General features: G+C 43.4%; 1 protein-coding gene across 2 annotated transcripts in view; it reads right to left on the reverse strand.

Moving 5' to 3' along the window:
- Nucleotides 1–14,332, reverse strand: part of PDE8A (phosphodiesterase 8A) — a 130,315-nt gene that overhangs the window by 68,243 nt on the left and 47,740 nt on the right. The gene's annotated exons all lie outside the window — the stretch shown is intronic.

Consider the following 14,332-nt stretch of genomic DNA (forward strand, 5'->3'; position numbering starts at 1 on the left):
AGTCTTAGATAAGGAGACCTAAATCAAGTCTTGCTTTGATGGATTTGGCTCCTTCTAACAATCTTTACTGATGTTATTGCAATAGGAAAGCCTCAAGTGCCTTTTCAGCTTTGCTTTCCCCACCAACTCCACCATTCATGTTTATTTGTATCACCCGTATATCCAAGAGCCCTTTTCATAGACTGGGATGCTGTTGTGCTGTATCAGCAAAACACAACAATGGGCAACATCTTACAGACAAATATATGACATGGAGTGAACAATGAAGACGGATGGATGGGCTGAAAGACAAGGAAACAGCACTGCCATAGTGGAAGGCAGTGCTTTCAACAGACCAGAGACATAGCCATGGTTAACTGGGTCTAGCGCTGCTGCTTCTGACACTGCATCTGTCAGCAACACTGGCAAGCTTTTCAGAACAGTAAACAAGCCCAAAGAATATCCAGGGACAGAGGGACCTGGATTTCTAATGTGAAATGTGTCCTTCATTCTGCCCTTTTCCTGCTATTCACAGTCTAAGCCTGGGTACGAACAAATATACAAAACGAAGCCTGGAAGGATACATGACTGCTCTCTATGAAAATGCTGGACCAGAAAAAGAGCAAGCAGAGAAAAGAACTACTGAAGCTGAAGGAAAACCTTGGCACAAGAAGAAGTAAGTATCAACTCACCATAAGTAAGTTTAGACTTGAAATAAGGAGGATTAGAAACCCTCAGAAGAGGAAGGATCTGGAACAACTTTCTAATAGGAACAGGGAAAGGCTGAAAAGTAATTAGCTTTGAGACAGTACAGGATGCATTTATGAAAGACATTTAATGCTGTGGCTGCCCATAATAGCAGAGGGCTGACCCTCATGACCCAGGTCATCCCTTCTACTCCAGTAGTGTGTAGGTCCCCAGAACACAGAAAAGGCCACAACCCAATACCTATATGCTTGTTTTGTGCTTAATCCATTGCTACAGTAGCCAGTGGAAGAGTAAACAAGTGGTATGGAAAAAAAATATTAGTCCAAGAAAATGCATTAAGCAAAAATGAAGTCAGGATATCAAAAACCCGAATGTGTTATATTTGAAATTCAACTTTTTAAATCTTCCATCCCCAACTCCAAAGCAGAAAAACACAAAAGTGATTGAAGAATCAAATCCTCTGGTTTTATGTTTGGTATTAAACAGGTCATAAAAATTATTGATTTTGGCTCTTTATGCCTTTAATACATTAAAAATAATTACAACCATGCCCGGACTGAAAAATAATCTCAGAAATCAGCATGTGAATTTAGGGTTTTGAAAAAAAGCAACCGCTCAGCAGTACACAGAGCTCATCCCAGGCAAGAGGAGAGGGCAGCCTGCACAGCCATGTGATTGCCAGTGCATCCTACGCTACAGACTTGTACAGTCCTCTGGCCAAGGTCAAAATCCTTCATTACTACCATTACTTCCACAGTTAGCTAATCCTAGAAACTACAAGAGAGTTGCTTAAATTCTAAAGAAAAAGGGAAGAAAGAAGGTGTGACTGTTTTTCAGCCACTTGGGAGGAAAAGTGGCAGCAGAGACACCACATATAGTGTAAAGAAAAGCTGAATTCCCTTCAAGAAGTGCATTTAAGCATGCTGTAAATGCTCCACTCATTCCTGCTCCATATAGAGCTTCCAAATGTACTGAAGGGAGAATGGGATTGAATCAAGCACTGAGACAAAACTTCAGAAATGACCTCCAGTTCTGGGTGCCTCCCATTTTGAGAGCCTCAGGTGACACTCCTACAGCTGATATTCAAAGGGGCTTCAAATTCACTGTTTATTGTCTTACCTGGCCAGGCAGTGTGATTTTCAATTTTGCTGCTTCTCATACACGGCACTACACTCACAGTGAGAGTCTGTTAGATCTGCTCTGGCAAAGTGAGGCAGAACTCAGAGACCAAAAGTTCCCTTTCTACACGCCTATGTAGAAGAGGCTGCCTTGCTTTCCATCTGCTCTCCTTAACTGTGATGACTAAAGACAAAATCTACCTTAATGAAAGATTCCACAGAAACCAAAGAATTTGGCATCAACCTTCAGCACGAAAAGCTTCATTTTTTTCCTATTTACAAGTTCTGTAAAGGCCAGTTGAAAGCCAGCTTCTTAATTCACATAAAGACACCCGAATTCTATGATTCTATGAAATGACATTTCAAAGCTAAAACAGACACACAGTCTTTGGTGCAGTCAGCATGCTCAGTGAGAATGGGATAGTTCAGCACCTATATAAACCTTAAAGCATTTCTAGGTTTTAAAAAAAAAAAAATCATAAATCACTTCTTCAAAATCACCTCATCCACCGTGGAGTTAATGCCACATGAAAGTCTTGCCTTATTCGCTCTTAATATTTCATTCAAAGTGCTTAACTGCAGGTTTAGAAGCTCTTCCATCAGCACCCAGTTTTGAAAACTGTAGTAATTACTTTCAACTGTGATCGTATATAGTAATCTGGCTTGTTACCTCTTTGTTAAAGTGTCCCACTGTGAAGATAGCAGCTGCAGGAGGTATTGCAGCTCTCCTTCCCATTTCAGGCATTTGCAATTGTATCAGCTTTTGAAAGAGAAGTTGGGCTGGGTTTTGGCAGTGTAGCAGGAGAGAAAGTGTGAAAACGTGCAACTTTTTGTTGGTAAAAGTCTAGTCAGGGATGTGGCTATTTAAGGTCTTTGAAGGATGTAGTTACAAAACCTCTCTGTTCACTTTTAGGGTTCTTGCGTTCTTTTCCAATAGTTGTTTGGATGGTTCAGTATCTGGACCATAAGCACATAAGGTACAATCTATTTAGCAAGAATACCCATCGATGCTACTCCTTTGCTGTAAGTACATTGATATGATCATATTAACCTTATCAAGAAGTGTTACCAGATCAAAGGTGTACATTTGCTCATAGCATAAAACTACCTATGTTTCATTTTACTATGGAACAAAGATGTCAATATTACTAAGTGGTATAAACATTTTCTTCACTTGTCAAGCAAGGTTAAAGGGGGATCCCTGTGGCATTGCATCACTTAGACCATGGCCAATTAAAAGAGGAACCTTTCTGTTCCTCATCTTTTGTTTCTGGCTGTACGCACTTTGAGCCTGAAGCCTCTGGGAGCCCAGAAGCAGCATCCATCTCTGTGGGGCATGGCGTCTGCCATAGTCTCTCTGTGGGCCACTTTCAGTTCGCCAGCCCTGGACTCCACTCCACTAGAGCCTCAGCACCTTCTTCTCCTCCCTCCTTCTGGACAGCTGAAAGTCCCAGTGATGGGCCCACTCAAGCTCCAACTACATAGATGTGAACTCCTTGCCTTAGCTCTTTAATCCACCTCAACATCCCCTGGTTACTTGCATTGACTCATTCTTTTGTTCTTCTCTGAAAAATGATTGCCTGCAAACTCCTGTAACCGGGTCACAACTTCCCATCTGGCAGAAAAGCAAAGCTGCTTTCCGGCACAGGTATCGCTAGTGCTGCTCTCTCTGTCTGCCTGAAGATTTGAGCAACACAGCTCTCCAGTGACTTCAGCCAAATTAAGTCTGCCCCATTAGCTTCAGTCTCTCCTGTCCTATTTTACAAGAGACTCTCCCCAGCCTAAAGCAGCACGTCATCCAAATGGCAAGTCCCTTCAGGAGAAAAAATAGGTTTTCCAGTTTAAGGCTAAAAACTAATTTAGAGAAGAATATAAATATTCCTTCTCCTGCAGCATAAGGAACAAACCACACTCTATAGGGTGCAAGGAAAGCTTCATAGGGTTCACAGCTCTTCCTTTTTGGCTATGAACACATATCCAATTAACGGTCTCTGGCAAAATATAGCTTGAACACCATGATGCAGTTTTACAAAGATTATTATGTTATTGTCTGGCAAAACGTTTTACTGACTGTTAGATTATTTTTAATGAGTAGGAAGTAAAGGGGAGTTTGCCACTGAATTTTACTTTGAAATACATTTTTCTTAACATACTGGTATGTTTAATTGGCACACGGCACTTGGCGCAAAGGCATGCGCACAGCAACATTCACCTTCCCCACTAGAAACTGCAGTTATCCCAGTGCATATGCTCTTAAGTTTCCAGAAAAAAAGGGCATAACAGGACAGGAAGGACACAGTCATAAGACACAGGGCCCAGCTCTGAGACCAGGCAGTAAGATCCATAGCCTAGTAAGGTCTGCCGAGCAATAGGTAATGGATCACAAATTGGTGCAGGGGGAGAGAGGGAAAAAAAAAAGAAAAGGGGAAAAAGCTTTGGACCTGTTCCTTTCTAACCCAGTCATAACGGAAGCAAAGTCCACGTTACCAGGCCAGGGGGGCAATGGGAGGAATCCAGCAGTACTGCAAGGCAAGTCAGGAGCTCAAACATCCACGGACCTTGGAACTACTTGCAAAATCCATTAGTGCTGCGAACCCTGTGTCCTGCACCAAGAAGCAGTCTTTGAACTCATTCATGCCTTCACACCTTGTCTAGCCTTACTGCAACCGGTGCCAGGACTGACTTGCCATCCTAGGCCTGTGTCCGTGCTGGCAGTGTGAAACAGTCCATCTGCTAGTACAGACGTCTCCCTTCTCCTCCCTCAGCTCGGAATTGTTCACAGTGGGAAACAACGCATACACAAACCCAAAGGTTCCCTTGAAGAAGATGACTTTTTCTCTTTCTAACGAGACCCAAGAATATGAAACAGAAGGAATCTATGCTGTGAAGGATCAGTCCTTTCAGAAAGCAGCAGGGGCAGACAGATGGGGGGGGTGGTGGTGGTGGGGGGGTGGTCCTGCAGACGGTGCTCTCCACAGGACAGGTGAGGGTTAGCGTTAGGCTCCACTGCAGAAGAACAGGGAAAAGTCGGGCACCAGGCCTTGGAATGGAACAGTACATGGGGAGATGATGATGAGCTCAGTCAGCTGGGTCAGGGCAGCAGAGGAAGCAAGCACTCCTCCTGCTCACTGTTTGCTGTACTTCTGTTTCCCCTTTTCCTCACTGTCTGCCTTTTCTCTCCTCGCTACCTCGTATTTCAGTGGTTTTCCCCTTTTCATTTTTTCCTCCCTCTCACAGTCTTACCTCCCTCTGCACTTTCAGCCCTATGTATTCATTCCCGTTCTCAAATATCCACTTGTCCTCTTTGTTTCCATTAAGCAGAGATGGATGGAGGCCCCAGCCAGACCAGTAATGCTCTCAGCAGCCAGCAGCAGAGAGCCATCAGCCTGTCCCACGGCCACCCAGAGCTTGGTGCCACCCAGGTCCCTGTGGCGAGGGAGACAGCACAGCACCTGCCTGTCCCCACCACACAGTGCAGCAGCTGTGCCACAGGGAAGTGGCTGCTCTCCTGTAAACCTGTTGCATTTCATTATTTCAACATTTTGCATGCCTTTGTTTCTCAGCTCCATCATTACAGCCAGGGATCAACCTCGGTCACCCTCCCTCTCCTTCCCAGGGATGGTTTGGCACTCCAGCAGAGCCCAGGCAGGAGGATCCACCATGTTCAACTGGGGATTTCCCTCCCTTTTTTTTGGTGGAGCCTGCACCCCCTTCTCAACTTGTGGCTGGTGACACTGGTGAACAGGATAGACACCTGTCATCCCCTCCAGCACATAATCCCTGGCCCTGACAGCGCATGAAGCCCCCATCCTGAGCAGCATCCCCCATTGCCGGTTGAGCCGCATGCACAGACCAATGTAAAACCTAAGGTTTTCACGTGAGCAGCCACAGTGGACTGTGATTCCTTTAATTTATAAAAGACCATGATATTTGTGCCCTCTTTTAGCTCAAAACCAAAATCTTCCTCCGTGAATGCTTCACAGCTCATTATCAAGACCAAGGTTTGTTCTGTGGAAAAGACTATTTTTTACTTATTCTTAGACAACACTAAAAATCCTGAAAGATTCAACTCTGAAGAAGCCTCTGGGAAACACGACCTCTGGATATGGCAGAACATAGACTTTTCCAGTTTCCTCCGTATGTACAAGGCATCTGCCCTGCTGGACATCAAAGAAAGCCACCAGGATGATAGGAATCTTTACTTTGGCAGAAAATGGCAAGTAGCATATAAACAACAGGCGGACTAAGACGGGAGTTGGCCTGCTGGGGTTGTGTGTGCTATCCGTGACTTCCATGCATGGCTGTGTGCTGTCTTGATATTGATTTAATTACCTTTGCCTAATTTTTATGGATTTATTTAGAAAATTGCATAAAGCAATAAATAACTAAATACCTAAGGAACCTGAAGAAAACTGCACACAGAATGCCTCGTTTACACCACATATTCAGACTCCTGCTGTCTACTAGATATGATTTGTTGCTAAACCATACAGATTCTGAAAACTTCTGCTCTGATATTTAATTTGTCCGACAGCGCCTGTTTTGCTGACCTCTGGGGCTCCCTGCAAGGCCTGTTTTCCCAGACTCTCAGAGAGCTGGACTGGGCTGGCTCGAATGAGGAGTGTCACATTTACTGCGGGCTGGGAAAAGATGAGGGCTCTGCTTAGTGCTGACATGTGTCAACTTTAAACCTGTAATAAGTGCATTTTTAGAAACAGAATTGTCTGCGTGCTTTTGTCTGGAGCTGACTGCGTTGTGCCGCCTGGACGGAGGAAGCACAAGAGAATTGTGAGGTCACATAAAACTGGATTATGACAGTGAATCAACAGGGCATTAAGAATAGGCTAATTAGAAAGGAAGAACCTGCATGTACACACACATCTTGCTAATCGGTGATTATAGGAAAGAAAGGCTTGAGAAAATACATAGCGGATAAACAGGATTTTAACACAATACTAAAGAGTCAGAAATACCCTTCCCCTCAAGGACAAGCAAGCATAAAAGTGGCAGATATAGTTGATAAGAACAGCCCTGTCCCACTGCGCTGGAGACGTCCTTCACATCAACAGCATGGTTGGGCTCTCTGAAGTTCAGATGAGATGACAGACCTCAGTCATGTCAGACCCCTAGAACAGCCACCATCGTGGCAAAGAGCCCTCAGAAATCTGCGTGATTTCAGATGCAATTCCCACAAGAAGACATTGCCTCATTGAGTAGATGTGACTTCACGTTCATAAGGGATAACTCCTGGGGAGAGCTAGGGACCCATCACAGGCTCCAGAGAGCCACTGGCACCGTGAATTCCTGAGTGGACCACGCCAACACATTAAAGACAAAGAGGAAAAGGATTCTATCTATGCACAAATCCCAACCAGGGAACTCCACCCAGATTTCCCTGCAAGTCTGCTGACATCCATGGTGTTTATACACTGGCTTTAGCTTTTTTCACAAGGCTACCAAGTTCTCCCCTCAAGTGGACATTGTCTTTGAAGTGGTGTACAATAGACTCTGTGAAATTGTCCTTTTTTTTTTAATTTTTTAGTGAGAGAGGACAACAGATCCTTAAAGCACAGAATTAGACTTTTTAAAAAAAAACTGCTCCATGCTACAGAAGGAGGCTCCTTAGCAAGCAGAGCAGCTCTAATAGCATGTTCCTGCACATAACAAAACCTGAAGCACAGATGAAAAACAACTAAGCTAACATGCAATGTAATTAAGCAACAGTAAAATTTAGCATTGGTGAAAGCAGTAAAAACTTTTAAATTGACATCTAACACTAAGTAGCTGAAGTTACCTCCCTAAGCTTGAGTCGAAGCGTATAGTCACAGGGCTTGTATTGCAATAACAAGAATTGTCCCGAGAGAAGACGCAGACTCCTGGCTTTGTACCATTCACAACCCACTTGTGCAGTGTTCTTACAGTTTACAGTGTCAGCCGAGACCCAGGAGCATACTCACTCCAGGGGCCATCTGTTATCCTCTGCACAACAACCTCTATTAACTCATTGTCACTGGGATCATTTACTTAATAATACATTGAGTTGGCTGTTCTTCCTGCAGAAGAAAGCTGTTCCATAAACATAAGGAGGTATTTCCAAACCTCAGCATTCAACACTTGCTTCCTTGTCTATTCCAGATTCTTCATTTTTGAAATCTCTTCTTCTGATATAGACTTTCATGAAGAAACAGTTTATTCAATAGTTTGCTTGTGGTCTTGAATAGCCCTGATTAATAAAAAGGTAAAATCAGTGTTTCCCAAGCTACTTCTTAAAGTGGAGGAGGAAAATAAAACATTCCCGTGCTATTCCAGTGACCGTGGAGAACTGCTCTCATTTTAATGGCAGAGATTTACTCCCCATCCTCCTCCCCATAAGGTTATTTACTCATTATATATTTTTTTACAGATTGGGGCCCTTGATCCTGCAAGCACTTCTGCACTGAGTAGCATGTTTTATCTCAGTGGGACTCATTCAGAGATAGAAGTCTGCAGAAATCAGGGCCATAGCTACATTTCTGAATGCCGCTGGAGTACAGAGACTGCAAAAACAAAAAGACACAGTGTCAACAAAACCTCAAGGTAGAGCGGCTCCCTGGCTGTTGACTGAACTGTGTATCTCTAAAGGACTATAAATGATGCAATTGTGACATTTCCATTATTTTATGGCAGCATTTATAACTGGAAGGACACGGTGGCAAAAGCAGATTTAACGTAAGGCACGTTCCTCAGCACCCCTTTTAAAAAACAAAACACAGCCAAATAAACAATTTGAGACAAAATAATAATCTGAGCTGACTTTGCAGTATTTGACTTGCTTTCAAAACCATTTTGTGTTTTTAGAAAATACTGTGGGTTCTGTACTCTCTGTGGTATTTCCAGCGGACACAGCTCTTCCTGTGGTATTAGACCTGGCACTGCCACAAGAACTTTGCCCCTGATTGTCTCAATGAAAACACCACAAAAAGGAACACTTTCCACAACTGGCTGAAAACATCTAAAATACACGTATGTACAGGGATACATTTATATATATAATCAGGAAGGGGAAAAAGAAGAGAAAAATCTGGAAAACAGATGAAAATGCAATGCATTATTTTACCAAAAGAAGGGAAAAAAAGACAAGGATTTGGGGAAGGATTTTTGTTTGTTTGTTTGTGTGTTTTTTGAGAGATTCTAGTCAGGCTCAAAAGCTTTGCTCATTTTTAGCTGGTGGATTTGAGCCAGAGCCTTTCCTTGGCTCTGACTCAACTCTACTCTATAGCTTTGATTCACTGAAATCTCAGCCTCAGCTGGGGGAAGGGAGACATGTCGGTGCTGCTCCTGCAAGGGGCAGGCAGGAACGGGAGGCGCCGGCTCACCCACCTCCATCCCTCTCCCTCTGGCAGTGGCATGGGGTCCCCTGTTCCTGGAACCCGCTCAACTATCCTTCTTTCCAGACAGAGTTACCGGATCATCTAGCCTCACCAGATCTTTTTTGATGTGTGAAAGCGGAGTCGAAGGGAATGAACCACATTATATATAGACTATTACATGGGCTTCAAACGGGTTCCGATAATGTCACACTCCTCTGGGTGCTGGTCAGGATGCCCTGCAGCCACAAGACAGATACCTTCCACGCGCTGGCAGGGAGTAGCCATTTCCAGACTAGAGGCTGGCTTTTTCTGTCAAGTACGAAACAGTGCTTGGCAGCCCCAGGTCCCCGGCACAGCCCTGGCAAAATGCCCCCACCATCCCCATGAGAGGCCAGCTCCATGGATGAGAGGGTCTTTTCTTCACCACCCGTGTTCACGTATTCAAGCACGGCTGCTGAGGCTCCAAGAACAAAGCCAGCAGGGAGGTGGTGGGTTACCTGCCTTCTAGGAACTGCTCCAAGTCCACTGGCTTCTTACACATTATTCTAACGAGCCAGGAGATGACAGTGACTTCTCAGCACAGTCAGACCTAAACTGATGATCCAAAGTCTGCAGCTTTCATTCAACCATTTAGTTATCCACGTCACACAATTCCCTCTGTGAGCTCAAAAAAATACATTATAGAGAAAGAAATTTGTAAAGGGAAGCAGGTCAGGCTTAGACAGACATGTGGCAGGGAGGCAAGGAGAGACACACAGCTAATTGTAAATTGCTGCCATTGCCATATTAGTCATGCAACATAAATGCTGTCAAGTAACAAGCTTTATGGGAACAGACTCTGATTTTGACTGTAAATTAAGTATTGTGAAGGTCGATAGAAATGTGCCGAGATCTGTCAGCTGTCATACACGGGCTGTATTTAAGACGACCAGGCTAGTTCTGCAAGCATGGCTGAGCACTTCTTGGGATGCCATGAAGGAAAGAGAGCAGGAGGCAAAGATATGGAGCTCGGTGGTGAAAGCACACACGTACAGTCTCAGACCGACTCTGCTTGCAGGAGCCCTGAAGAGCTTTTCCTCCAGGTCAGAGTAACCAAAATGTAACACTGCTTGGCCAACTATTTTCCTCTTGGTGCAAACAGGATCTACAGTCCTTAACCACGTGGAGATTTCTCTCTGCAATGATACTCTTCATTAAGGAAACCTCTTTTCTTCCCTTATGCCCCAATGCTGCATAAAAAGGGCAAAGGTACAAGCTGTGGCCATTAGGCATGCCTTCTTTCCTTCAATGAAAATGATTTAGAGATTTTTTTCAGATTAATTTCTGACTGCATAAATGGTTGAGCTAGCTCCATTTTGCTGTGCTCTGCAGTAATTAGTATAATGACTCCAAAATGCCAATTTAAAACGTCTCAGTCAAAAAGTCTTGCAGAAGATGGGAGTCAGATATTCCGCCTTTTGGTACTTATCCTCATCCAAAATTTATCTATTCTTAACACAGAGCCATGTGGTAACAGCAAAGAAATACAGACCCTTTCACCCCAAGCAAGGGATTTCATCAGAGTAAGTATTATCCCTGAACCTACAGCAAACTCAGGTTTGTGTTGCTGGAGGGTTCCTGGTGTGGGACATTTCCCAGACCCCCCAGCCAGGCTCCTTTCTCTAGTTTTAAGCCAGCAGTACACAGCCATCCCACTCCAGCAGATGAAAAAGTTCCAGAAGCGTCTCTGTAAAACACCAGCCAGTAAAAATAGACTCTAACAAGCGAAAAATGCAACATTGAGATTAGAGAGTTACAAAATGGTGAGAGACCATCACTCCAGAGGGGTAGCTAAGCAACAACTGCTTTGTTTTGTTTTGAAATCTATATGAGGAATAAAAATACCACCAAGCATAAAGTCAGCCCAGAAAAAATATTCTCTCCTCTGAAGAAGAGCTGGGGTGATGTCTACTAGTCTAGTTGCATGCAATGCATGAAAAAGTGTCATCTTTGTTTTAAAACAGCCATCTCAAAGCTTCTTTTGACAACCTTGCAACTGACTGCTCAATGTCCCAGATAGATACAGGACAGATTTACTGAGGTTTTTCTTGGTTTTATTTGAAAACAACGTATTTAAGGCAGGCATGCTATTCTTGAATAACCTGATAGTAATTCTGAAAGCCTGAAGTTCATTTGCTAACAGAAATAAAGCCTCCCTTGGAAGTGATATGAGCTCATACGCACTGAGGGGCTTAACCACGGCAAAGGGTTAATTAACCTAGTGAGCACTACATTAAAACCCTATTAAACCAGGAAGTTCCAAATACCTGTCAAAGGGAACATTGTCCTTTCCACAGCCAAATGTACTCGTCAATTCATGAAAAGACAAAATAAATCAGTCCCCGGGTAAATTCTGCTGGATGAACTCTAAAACTCAGGCTGAGATACAATACGATACTTAAAGAAACAAAAAGTGCTGTGTAACTGTTTAAGACTTTTACCATTTCAAAGGAAAGACTCTTCCCCAAGTCCAAGACAAGACACAGGGCACCATCAGAGCAACACTTGCTCCTTGAGCTTTGACCTCTTTAAATGCTGATTAGAATTACAAGGGACATGGGGAAAGTCTGCAGCTCTAACCAAAAGCATACTAAATCCTCACCAGTCCAAGCAGGATTCATTTCTACTATTAAAACCAAATAGCAACAAGTCAAAAGGAAGATGAATCCCAAGGGATGAAGTCTCTTTTTCATTAGGAAGAAAAAATGACCAAGTGGTCTGCAAAGGCTGTTGCTGCTGTCCTAGCCCTGTGGACTCCTCTGCTGTGCGCCCCCAGGGCAAGCCAGAGGAGCCAGGGCCTATGGCAGTGACCGAGCTACCGCCTGAAGGGCCACGGCACCAGCCAGGAGCCACAGCACATCTGCTGCCACACAGCAGCAAGTTGTCTTACAGAGGAGTAAAACATTCAGCAAAAGATAACATACAGAAGAAAGTTGGTTTAATCTACTAAATTGAAATTTCTGGATCTTTAGTGATGTTGAGTTAGATCACCACCACAGTTGATTTTGAGATAGTTTCATCATCAAATAATTACTAGGCTGAAATTTTCTTACTGAACCAGTACAGGGACAATCTTTATAGGTGTTTAAGCACATAAAGACAGAGAGGTGACTCAATTTCCCAAAGCATCCAAGCAAATTGCTCCTGCATAAGATGAGGATCGCTGGAAATCCTAGTTGGTGCCCACATACATTTTGGGAACCTGTCATAAACCTGTCCTTTAATCCCTCAAAGAGGAATACTTGCTTTCAGGAATTAACTGCAATCCTTTTTACCACTGGACTGTTTTGAATACCTTGACGTGATATAAGGATATCTGAAAACTGAATGAGCTTACTTCTGTCACTTTCTTGACCTTTTACATGGATGTAACTGTATCAGCATCACTGGAAGAGAAGAACCTGTCCCAACATTTATAAATAGTACTCTCCCTTTGTCATATGAGCAGAAAAATATTATGACATACTCTGTTAACATTTATAAACATATTTCATCCAAATCACAGAATAAGGTTCCAACAGACTGATCAAGAAAACTTCCTTCTACAGCGATGCAGTGTGCAAAGTCATCCCTGTCCTACTGAAGAAACAGCGTAAGGTCGGAGGTGGGACTCCCCCACAGGCAGACACAGAGGACAAGGAGAGTTGCCCAATTCCTGGTGACTCCTGTGGTGTCCCTGGTGTCACTCCAGGAGAGGTGGAGGTAGAGAATTCTCCAGTGAGCCAGCTGTACGGGTCAGGAGGGAAATGTCTCCAAGGAGAAAAATTCTGAACATCCAGCTTGTGAGCAGAGCTCCCAGGGGGGTTACGCACCTCTCTCTACGCTCAAGCCCCTGGCAGTGATGTGCAGCGTGTAGTTTGGTTGAAGTAGGAGAGAAACTTCACCCATTTCTAAGGCCCAGGTCTGTTTCTTACTGAGGTCAGACAGTGATCCCTCTGAGCATGAAGGGATTTGGACTGGATCCTAAGTAATTTACATCACACATATTTCTAAGTACTTCAGCCTGTCTTTAAGGAAGCAGAATCTATGTTTCAGCACCTTAAAAGGTCTTGCCATAATTGCTATTTTGCAGTGAAGACAAACTCTCTGCCCCCATGGCACAGCAGAATGTCAAGTCGCTGCTGTTGCTAATGTTGGCTAGACTGAAAGTAGTGGAAGAAGACACAGTTAAAATGAAATTACAGTTTCATTGTGATGAGTCCAAATAAGCAGCCATTGGGGTTATGCCCTTCTCATTCCAACAGATGGAGACAGAGACCTTTGGGTTTAAACATCATGCCTCAATCTCAAAATCTACAAATTTAGTTATTACCCTACTTTATCCATGCACATTCCCAAAAGCTTTAGACTCTCATGTAACTTTCCAGTAGAGGAACAACAACAACAGGGGAAACAGATCTGTTTACAGGATTACGTATAAAAATAAAATGGAGGAGTAAACTTAAAAAAAAAAAATAAAAAATCTTTTTTTCAGCTCCTATACTAGATTACATCCAGTCATAGTCCAAACAGCACTGCTAGAATGAGAGGGAATAGGTTTGCTTAAATTATATTTGACCAACTTCAACAACAAAACTCTCTTGTGTTCTGGGAAACAGTCTAGTAGGTGGGGGAAAAAACACAGGTCAAACATTTTCACTGTTTATCGTACTCTAAAGACGTAGATGCTCTTTGTGCTTCATAACTGCTGACTAAGCAACTGAAGCCAGTGAGGGTTCTGAGCTGCTCTGTACTTCAGAAGAGCACATCACATCCCCAGAATATGCTAGCTTCCTAAAAATAACCTTGGGAAGTTGTGTCTTTGCATTTCAGCAAACCAGGGAAATGTTGCAGTAGGTCCTATTGACATTGACTTCTTACAGACTCCAAGGAGACTGTCTTTCTCAGCAATGCAGAATTCAGAAGAAACTGTTTGCCTGGGCCATGTAAGGTTATTGAACTCAAGATACCTTTCAAAGTACAGTTATCTGATATATTTGTTTAATATAGCCCCCTCTCCTTTTTCTGGAAATATGTAGCAAATATACTATCATTTGAACCATGACATCTCCCTAACCTACCTCCACTCTGAAGTCATCTGCCTAAGCATTTTCTGAGGAGTTGCAATTCACTGTTACCACAACATGCACTTTTTTCCCC

The sequence above is a fragment of the Numenius arquata genome, chromosome 11 (genome assembly GCF_964106895.1).
Source record: "Numenius arquata chromosome 11, bNumArq3.hap1.1, whole genome shotgun sequence".
In the NCBI taxonomy this organism is placed as follows: domain Eukaryota; kingdom Metazoa; phylum Chordata; class Aves; order Charadriiformes; family Scolopacidae; genus Numenius; species Numenius arquata.